The 11,511-nt window shown below is 29.1% G+C and overlaps 1 protein-coding gene and 1 long non-coding RNA gene across 11 annotated transcripts in view; both read left to right on the top strand.

Annotated features, from left to right (window-relative positions):
* LOC105431190 (RNA polymerase II-associated protein 1-like) overlaps nt 1–11,511 on the top strand; it is a 61,122-nt gene that overhangs the window by 37,308 nt on the left and 12,303 nt on the right. The window lies entirely within an intron of this gene.
* Nucleotides 4,734–9,540, top strand: LOC105423031 (uncharacterized). Of its 2 annotated transcripts, none has more exons than XR_016138714.1 (4): nt 4,734–5,077; nt 5,309–5,386; nt 5,655–6,183; nt 6,471–9,540. It is a non-coding gene; the product is annotated as an uncharacterized LOC105423031 (long non-coding RNA). The 2 variants fall into 2 exon arrangements; XR_016138713.1 differs by having other exon boundaries at nt 4,734–5,095.

Genomic DNA, 11,511 nt, shown 5'->3' with positions numbered 1-11,511 from the left:
CCGATCTGTTCACGGCGCTGTGCGAACATTTCTGCTCGAGCTCGTACGGCGACGATGGCTTCGCCATGATGTTGCTGGTACCGGTGGCACAAAGACATGATCCGCATTATCGGAAATTGCTGTGGTCGGAACACGCGGGCACTTTGCGATACTTGAAGCTTTCGATAGAGAAGTTGGTGCTTCCGATGAAAGAATATCTCTATCCGGAGGAGGAAGACACATCGCTCATAGAAAACTATATCACGGCACTAGTCCGCAGAATAGTCAAGCAACATGGTGTCCTGTTCCTTATGCGATTGCGGTACATCATTCGGCTATGTATCTGAAGCGTTCGAACAGGTTGGCGGTGCAAATGCGTGCACAAGTGGAGAAACTGTGGGACAGAGATATTGCGAATACATTGCTACACTACGTACCACCACGATTAATGTAAAATGATTGGACTGCTGCGACATGATTTTATGGTATATAAATATGGTATGTATGGTATGTATGCTTAATTATGTCCAGAATTGAGAACCGTTATTTCTTACAAAAAGTAACGTTATCATTACTATTATTTAGAAAGTAACGATTTATTTATTTTTTTGTTAAAATAAATAATAAATTTTAAAATTACATTATTTCATAATTGATATTATAATAATCAATGTTAAAAACAAAACTCTTATGTATATAGTTATGTATATAGTTATGTATATAGTATAAGTTCTTTTATATTAAACTTATTTAATAATTCTTTTAATTCTTGATATCCACAAATTTTTAATCCATCATATTTAAAAATGAAATGTAATGATTTTAGACAAATTCTTCATAATAGAATCGCTTTCAAAATGTTCGTCTATTCTTATTTTTGTTTGAATATAATTAGTTGCAATTAAACATTTTTCATCTAAATTATTATAAATGTAATGAAATATATATACTTAAATAAAAAATGTTAATATCCTTTTATTTCTTTTTATGAAATTTATATATCATTACTATTCAATTCTCATATAATTAACAGATTGGCAGTCAGATGTTGATTTAGCAGTAATACATCTACATCATATATATATGATTGTTACGAGATCAGAACAAAAAAATTTATAGATTTTACACAATATAATTATACACAATAATTGCACGTATTTAATTTTGGTGGAATAAAAATAGTCTACATACTGTCTCTACTACTCAAGAATTTTTTTTAATATATCTGGAATAAACTGTTCAGAGAAATAATAGTTAACATTATATTAATAATAAATGATAATACATTAATAAATTATTTTATTATATTGATAGTTTCTCGTATATACATATTAATTATATTATATATTATAATATATTAATTTAATTTTTTCACATGTTTGTTAACATGATAATTATATATTTTATTATAATTTTTATTTTAAAAGAACTTTTAATCTGCTGAAAAAGTCTTAGTGTAGCCGAAACGTTCAAATATTTAAATGTATTTGTCAACTCATATTATTTAAATTTGTGTTCATAAAATTTTTTTTTGTACCAATGATGCTTGTTTTGTTCACCCTATTAATCATCTTATTTCTTCATTTTTTTTGTTTTATATAGAGAAACTGTTTATATATGTTCTCTTATTATAATACATTAGTGATTTTATAGTTCAACAACAGGTGCGATAAGAAAAGTTTGAAATAGAAAACATAATAAGTAGAAAAATATGTTTATTTTAAAATAAACATATTTGTTCTTTCTCGGATATTTTTCAAGTTTTAAATGTTTGCTTTAAATGTTTGTTTATTATTAACAAGAACGTTATATCTACCGATCTTCAGTTACTGAGCTTCAGTTGCCAGTCGTTTAGTTGCCTTATCCGTCAGAGAGTGCCTAGAAGCTAATTGAATTCAATTTATTTTATTTAATTCTTATCGGAAGACGACTTTTTATATTCTGGTTAGTGTCTTTATTTCTATTTGTTATATATTATGGGCTAAGGATGTTTTAGCAACCTTTTAGCAATTATAAAAATATTGAGATACGAATGTGAAATATTTTGAATAAATTTAACGATTATTAACAAAATAGTTTCAACTTAATTTAATTAAATAATATGACATACTTTCTCATGCATGATCACAAATACGCGAAACAAAAGTAATTGTGTCAGTGTGTTGTATGTAATACCAACTGATAGTATCCTTATTAAATAGCAATATCAATAAAATAAATACGTATATATTCCTTTCATTAATACTATTATTGAATAAAAATTATATTTTCAAGATTCTTTCAGTTGCATTTAACATACGTCTGTTTGTTTTTATTAAAAATCATATATTATAAAATCAATATCACACAAACGAAGTTGCGTTTTCATCTTACTATATTGTCTTCCTTATGTACAATGTGACATAATTCACATATTTAAAATTTCTAATAATCTATCTTTTGATTGTTTTTCTATTAAATCATCATAACAGAAGTGATGGCTGGAGCAGTGCTAGACGAGACAGAACCAATGCGAGCGTGGTTCCGAAGTAGCGTGCAACATGTTATAAACAGAAAGAGAGAACGAGACTATCCCAACACGTATGATGAATGGCGTGCGTATCTATATAAAAAAGGAATAGGAATCTTATCTGCGAGAATTTACCAGCTTCGCCGCACATCAAGAATGCTATCCGCCATAACAGAATATATAAATAATCCAAAAAATATCTCGAATATTTGTACAGTATTTAAGATTGACTCTACTCTACTGCATCAAGAAACAGAACGTTATCGTCGTCAAACTGAACGTATGAATTATCCATATGAACGCTTTATTCCCGGAGACATATTTTCGTATGAAGAAGGATTAGCGTTGATGGATATCCTGGCATCAGTTCCCGCACCAAATTGCAGATGCCTAAATTGCTCGCTGAGGCGGCTACCGATTTTGGCTTATGAAATGGCCCGAATCATCAGTGGAATAAAAGGAGTACAATATCCGCCCATTTGGGATTTAAATCGCCAAGCGGGACGAGGATGGTGCCAAACATTTCAACAAGAGAACGGTCATGAACTAAACTATTTACTATTCCTGTGCACGAATCCTATCGATCAGTTTGAAATGCGCGATGTTCCAAGTACTTCCAGGGATCCGTAGGCATGAAGGAATGATCTGTGAATTTGAAGATTTTATTCTCGACGGATTAAAAGAGAACTGTAAACGAATAGACATCTACCATTCTCAAAAATAAGGAGCCTAAGAACAGAAATAGGTATAATAATTAAAATCAAGCAAAATTAGAGAGAACTACAGTTATGATTTTACCTCAATTCTACTTCAATTTTAAAATACATTTGAAGCAAAATCGAGAATTTGTACAAATGTTTTCTTTGAAATTGATGTATGATGAAATTGATTGATATTCGAATCCATTATCAATTTTCCTGTTTATTTCGTCATTATATTTTCGTAATTATAATTTTGCGGATACTTTCAGAGACGAGATTAATCTGAAATGGTTGGAAATTTCTCACGTATTCATATATGTACTATATATAATTAAAATATACGTACAAAGTATTTGTTTTATATACATATTATGATAAATATGTGCGTATTTTTAATAACTGATATGAAATATATGATTTCAACATTTGTTTAGGTTAACGATAATAACAGGGTTGAAACACGTAAAAAATTTCTGATAATATCAGATTAGTCTTGTTTGTAAGGTCGACCATAATATATTTTTTCTCATAAATTATGAAAAAATATATTACGAAATTAAAAATTAAGAAAAACAATAGGCAGGCAAAATACTGATAATGTATTCCAAATCCGAAAGTATAAATCTTGATCTATATTAATTTATTGTACATATAAGTAATGTTGATTTATAATATGAAATTGGATATTGAAAATTGCGACTTTTAACAAATTGTTTGGTATAATGTTAAATATTTCTTTCAAATTCCGAATAATACTAATAATAATGCAACTGTAATTTAAAGTAAAGGAGCAATATTTAATTATAAAAAGTAAGAAGATAATAATGACGATAACGTTTTATGGAATGATTAAAATAATATTATTTATCAATGACTGCTTTTAAATGCATATTGTTCCTATCACATTAGAATTAGAAGTTTTGACTAATTATTGTAATAAAATATGTAACATCATACATTGTTTGCCAAACGTATTTTGTTAAAATTTCTTGCGTATGAGCCTATATACATAAAATAATATACATAAATAATATTTTAAATAACGACGTCTTTTCAGTCCGGAAAATAAACCATGTTAATTTTAATGGCAATAAATTTTTTATGCGACAAGATTTAATGTACTAAAGTATTTCTTTTCTGATTGTCCTCATTATTATTACTGCCAAATAGCGTTCTAGAATTTCTGAAGTAAAAATTTGGTTATCACGACTAACGATTGATATGTCATTATCGATAAATTAGGTAATGAAATATTATAATTCAAATCATAAATAAAAAAAATTGAAATATTATAAATATAATTATTTAAAATTAGATATTAACTATAAATAGGTGTGGATATTGAAACCATTGCATTTTTCAAAAACATTTAAGTCAATGTAGTTTATTAAACATCAAAAAGGATTTTTAGTTAAAACAAAGTGATTTTAATGTAATAATTTCTATCGAAATACGTATATAATATTGAATTAAATTCAATGTAACATGTTCGAAAAACTGTACAATACATTATACAATTGACATTGCCGCTCTGCAAATGAACTTGGCATTGCCGCTATCTCGTGATGGAATCCGAAAATTAGTTTCGAGAAAATTCTTATCGTTGCTGCGCTATTTCGCGGTGTAATCTGTGAACTACACTCGTCCGATAAACGTGGAATTATAAGTGCGAGACTAATTTTGACAAGCTGTCCCGATAACCGGCCTTTTCGTTCAAATTTTCTGATTTTCATTTCTCTTCCACTTAGCATCATGATTTGAGGTACATTTTAAAAGTATAATACAGGCCAACTTTTGGAATCTTATGATCACATCAATCAGGATAAGTTACAGGGAGATTATTTTGTGCAAAATCACGTGGACGATCTCTCACTTGGATATTTCTTTCGTAATGTCTTTCAAGCTAGTACGATTTTTAGCTTTAATTTATCACAGAGAATTTTTATAATAACTCCACGTATAGTGCTCGCACACGAGTTACAGAAGTTGCGTCTGAATTCCTAAAAATTCAATGAGAAATTTTTATCGTTCCGTGAAATTATGAATAAAAATTGTTTTGTTCATATTGATTTGTAATTGTTCTCTTCATATTAATCTATCATGAGATCTGTCCTTTTAGCTATATTAACATTAAGTTACTACGCGGAATCTTTATCGTTTGCAAATTAAAATGTTGAAGAAAATGGAAAAATTGAATGTGAGTAGAAAAGTTATACATTAATAAAAACAAAACGCAAGATAACAACGATTTAAATAAATTTTACAAGTTTTATTCATATATGTGATAAAAATGTATATATTTGTAGCATGTAACAAAGGCTTAATAATATTCAACATATGTGCATATACTTGTACTTAAATTATTAAAATTTACTTTGCTGAATATGCTTATCGATGAATTAATTATCATAATTCTTTCTTTTTCTTTTCAACATGTATAAAAAATGTCTTATTTGTCATGACAGCCAACAACAGAGATGCGCACGATGGACATAGACATAGTAATGATCGAGACAGACCTCAGTCACCATATATTAATAATTATATATATAACAATTAAAGTTGCACAATCGAGTATGAAGACTATAACGAAAGGAAAGTGACATGTCTCAATGTTGGGTGCACTCTTGCAAATTGCTTTCAAACAATTCGCGTTAATGTCACATGGCACACAGCGATGATTTAGCAAATCATACAGTTGCATCGGTCAGTAACGCTGAACAAACCATTAGAAATTCTATTGTGACACGAAATATATTTTTTATAGTATTAAGTATTCAACTAGATTTCAACAAACTCATGGAACAGAAGACAAACGTCAGCCTTCAAAGCCTTAACTGTTGGCATAAATTTGTTTAAAAAGATCGAATGGGATCATGGAAACCAAAAATCATGGAAACATCACCAACATCATTGTTTTGAAGTCATTGTTTTAAAACCCAATGGTCATTGAAATCAATTATCAATTATCACATTAAAAACATGATGCAACCGGTAATGAAATCACATCTTTTGCTATCAATATCAGAGTTGAAATTAAAATTATATTATTTTATATATATATATATAAATATATAATATAAATTAATATATATATATACATATATATGTATAATATATATATATATATTATTATATATATATATGTAAATATATATATATCCATATATATATGTATATATATATATGTGCGTGTATATATACATATGTGTATGTATAATAATTTTATATATATATATATATATATATATATGTGTGTGTGTGTGTAATGTGTACTTTAGGAATGGCGACATAAATCTTAACATTGAGAACCTGCGACTCTGGCAGATGTTGCAATATGAAATAGAATTGGATAGTGTCGCAGCTGCTATGTTAACTATCAAGTCGCAATTACAGCGATTGTTGGATCATAATATTTAAAATACGCTATCCGATTGGCGAACAGGCTGCAGACAGTGGCGATAGCATGTCACAAAAGAATAGTAAAACAAGTTATATCTTCAGTGCTATTAAAGTGGACACAATTTTTGATATCACTAAGGCAAGCAATTATTATCCACCTGTTTATTATCAATTTATCAAGGATTTTTTAATAATTCGAGAAATAAGTGCTTAAAAATCTTAAATATATTAAGACTATATCTACTTTTTTTTAAAACTAAACATATATCTTCCTAATATTAAACAATATTGTTCATTTATTTATTATTAGTTTATCATGGATTTGTAGAAGATAATTCCGTGGAAGAAATGTTAAAGTTTTAAAAAAAGTCTGTCTTTATACCTTGTATGTATTAATAATGAAAAATCTTATTATTTTAATATTTCTTAACCAAATTCAAAAAAGTATATGAGATTTTATAATTTCCAATGGGACATTATGAAATTAATTATAAAATGTTTATCCGCCGTTAATGATATGTCTACGTTTAAAACAATTAGCTAATCAGCACGTTTTCTCTATCCTTCGGTAAGATTATTCTTTTTTTATTCTAAATATATATAAATTTATTTATTTTAAATATATAAAAATGACAAGTTATATTTATCATATTTATTTGCAGTTTCAACTCGAATTTGTTGAGTGATTGCAATTCGGCTATCGAGAACCATCCTGTTTTCCAAACTTGAATGTTCTCATGGAGATTGGAAAACTGCAGCCAATCGTGTCGGTGGAGTCATGCATTCCGTTCTTGGCAACAATGTTGAATACATTGTACAATAATTTTTGTGTGTCAAAAATTCGTACAATATTCGAACTTTCGTTCTTCCGCAAGTATATGATCTGGAAACAACCGTGTGGAATTTGGAAAGATCATGGTACAGTAGGACGGAATTATATCTTTTGACAGAGGTAGTAAAAGTGACGTCTCTTCTTGGAGATACAATCAATAATTAGACGGCACAAATTGTGTGGAAAATCACTATTAAGTTTATCTCGATGTTACCTGCGGATGCTACAGACGACGTGAGAAAGCTTTTTCAAATCGCGTTGTCGAATGAAAAAGTGAACTTTGAGATTATCACTAATGACTTGACAAAAATAAATTTAGCATCCACGATGGATCAGATTCAAATAGGTTTGCAATCCGACACAGCGTTGCTTTATGAGAGATACATCACACTAAACAGCGTCTGAGACCAGACATGCCGAAGGTCTGGCTTTTCCTGTCGCTGATTCACATATACACAAAATGCAAAAATGATAAGTTACTTACCGGAAGATAAAAAGTGTATCTTAATGCTGAGTCTAGCACTGATTTTGCCCGATCTAATGGATAGGCTATTGTCTACTTTAAGATTCAGTAGATTAATATTGGTGGTACCTTTGCGATACCGTCTATTTGGACAACGATGTGTCCGTGCTGCTACTGAATATTTTCTTGAATCTACTGAAGACATACTACGGGCAATTGAATTTCCGGACCGAGTTGCCAGGGCTGAGTTCTTTTATCGATCTGTTTACGGCACTGTGCGAACATTTCTGCTCGAGCTCGCACGGCGACGATGGCTTCGCCATGATGTTGCTAATACCGATGACACAAAGACATGATCCACATTATCGGAAATTGTTGTGCGGAACACACGGGCACTTTGCGATACTTGAAGCTTCAGATAAAGAAGTTTGTGTTTCCGATGAAAAAATATCTCTATCTGGAGGAGGAGGAGGACACATCGTTCATAGAAAGCTACAACACTCTAGTCCGCGAAATAATCAGGCAAACTTGGTGTCCTCTTCCTTATGCGATTGCGATACATCATTCGGCGATGTATCTAAAGCATTCGAATAGATTGGTGCTGCGAATGCGTACACAAGTGGAGAAACTGCGGGATAGAGATTGCGAATACATTGCTGCATACGTACCTCCGCGATTAATGTAAAATGATGGGACTGACACGACATGATTTTATTGTATATAAATATGGTTTGTATGTATGTATGGTATGTATGTATATGGGTATGTGTGCACATGTATAATCTCTTTCTACATTTTATTTTATAAAGGAATACTTAATTACGTACAGAATTGAGAACTGTTATTTCTTACAAAAAGTAACGTGTTATCATTACTGTTCTTTAGAAAATAACAATTTATTTATTTTTTTTGTTAAGATAGTAAATTTTAAAATTATATTGTTTCATTGACATTATAATATAATTGAATTATAATAATCAATGTTAAAAGCAAGACTCTAAGTTATGCATATAACAAGTTCTTTTATACTAAACTTATTTAGTAATTTTTTTAATTCTTGATAATATCGACACATTTTTAATCCATATTTAAGAATGAAATGTAATGATTTTAGTAACAAATTCTTCATAATAAAATCGCTTTCAACGTGGTCGTTTATTATTCTTATTTTGATTATTCTTATTTGGTTGGAATACAATTAGCTGCAATTAAATATTTTTCATATAAATTAAAATAAATGTAATGAATAAATGTAATAATATACTTAAATAAAAAATTTTTTATATCTTTGTATTTCTTTTTATGAATTTTATATCTCGTTACTGTCCAATTCTCACATAATTAACAGATTGACAGTCAGATGTTTAGCAGTAATACATCTACACCAAATATATAAGATTGTTACTAGATCAGAACAAAGAATTTTACAGATTTATATAATTATACACAATAATTGCACGTATTTAATTTTGGTGGAATAAAATTAGTTCTACATACTGTCTCTACTACTCAAGAATTTCTTTGAATACATCTGGAATAAATTGTTCAGAAAATTAATAGTTAATATTATATTAATAATTAATATTATATAATTAATAATATTATATTAATAATAAATAATAGTACATTAATAAATTGTTTTATTATATTGATAGCTTCTTGTATAAACGTATTAAATTAATTTTCTCTGGTTTGTTAACATGACAATTATATATTTTATATTAATCTTTGTTTTAAAAAAACTTTTAACCTGCTGAAAAAGCCTCAGTGTAGCCGGAACGTTCAAATATTTAAATTTATTTGTCAAGTCACATTATTTAGATTTGTGTTTATAAAAATCTTTTTTTTTATGAATTATGCTTGTTTTGTTCACTCTAATAGTCATCTTATTTCTTCTATTTTTTTGTTTTATATAGAGAAACTGTTTATATATGTTCTCTTATTATAATACATTATTGGTTTTATAGTTCAACAACAGGTGCGATAAGAAAAATTTGAAATAGGAAACATAATAAATAGAAAAATATGTTTATTTTAAAATAAACATATTTGTTCTTTCTCGGATATTTTTCAAGCTTTAAATGTTTGCTTTAAATGTTTGTTTATTATTAACGAGAACGTTACATACCGATCTCCCCATCTTCAATGCGAGCTTCAGTTGCCAGTCGTTTAGTTGCCTTATCCGTCAGAGAATGCCTAGAAGCTAATTGAATTCAGTTTATTTTATTTAATTCTTATCGGAAGACGATTTTTCATATTTTGGTTAGTATCTTTATTTCTATTTGTTATATATTATGGGATAAGGATATTTTAGCAACCTTTTAAACAATATATTATAAAAATATTGAGATACGAATGTGAAATATTTTGAATATTAAATTTAACGATTATTAACAAAGGTTTAACGATTATTGACAAAATATTTTTAACTTAATTTAATTAAATAATATGACATACTTTCTCATGCATGATCACAAATACGCGAAACAAAAGTAATTGTGTCAGTGTGTTGTATGTAACACCAACTGATAGTATCCTTATTAAATAGCAATATCAATAAAATAAATACGTATATATTCCTTTCATTAATACTATTATTGAATTAAGATTATATTTTCAAGATTCTTTCAATTGCATTTAATATACGTCTGTTTGTTTTTATTAAAAATCATATATTATAAAATCAATATCACACAAACGAAGTTCCGTTTTCATCTTACTATATTGCCTTCCTTATGTACAATGTAATATAATTCACATATTTAAAATTTCTAATAATCTATCTTTTGATTGTTTTTCTGTTAAATCATCATAACAGAAGTGATGGCTGGAGCAGTGCTAGACGAGACAGAACCAATGCGAGCGTGTTTCCGAAGTGCCGTGCAATATGTTATAAATAGAAAGAGAGAACAAGATTATCCCAACACGTATGGTGAATGGCGTGCGTATCTATATAAAAAAGGAATAGGAATCTCATCTGCGAGAATGTACCATTTTCGCCGCACAACAAAAATGAGAAACGCCATAACAGAATGTATAACTAATCCGGAAAATATCTCGAGTATTCGTGCAAGATTATCGATTGATTCTACTCTACTGCATCAAGAAATAGAACGTTATCGTCGTCAAACTGAACGTATGAATTATCCATACGAATGCTTTATTATAGGAGACATATTTTCGTATGAAGAAGAATTAGCGTTGATGGATATCCTGGCATCAGTTCCCGCACCAAATTGCAGATGTCTAAATTGCTCGCTGAGGCGGTTACCGATTTTGGCTTATGAAATGGCCCGAATCATCCGTGGAATAAAAGGAGTACAATATCCGCCCACTTGGGATTTAAATCGCCAAGCGGGACCAGAATGGTCCCAAAAATTTCAACAAGAGAACGGTCATGAACTAAACTATTTACTATTCCTGTGCACGAATCCTATCGATCAGTTTGAAATGCGCGATGTTCCAAGTACTTCCAGGGATCCGTAGGCATGAAGGAATGATCTGTGAATTTAAAGATTTTATTCTTGACGGATTAAAAGAGAATTGTAAACGAATCATCTACCATTCTCAAAAATAAGGAGTCTAAGAACAGAAATAGGTATAATAATTAAAATCAAACAAAATT

Source organism: Pogonomyrmex barbatus, unplaced genomic scaffold, assembly GCF_055798465.1.
Source record: "Pogonomyrmex barbatus isolate J1 unplaced genomic scaffold, ASM5579846v1 scaffold17, whole genome shotgun sequence".
Classification (NCBI taxonomy): Eukaryota; Metazoa; Arthropoda; class Insecta; order Hymenoptera; family Formicidae; genus Pogonomyrmex; species Pogonomyrmex barbatus.
This window is presented reverse-complemented; position numbering and strand designations above follow the sequence as displayed.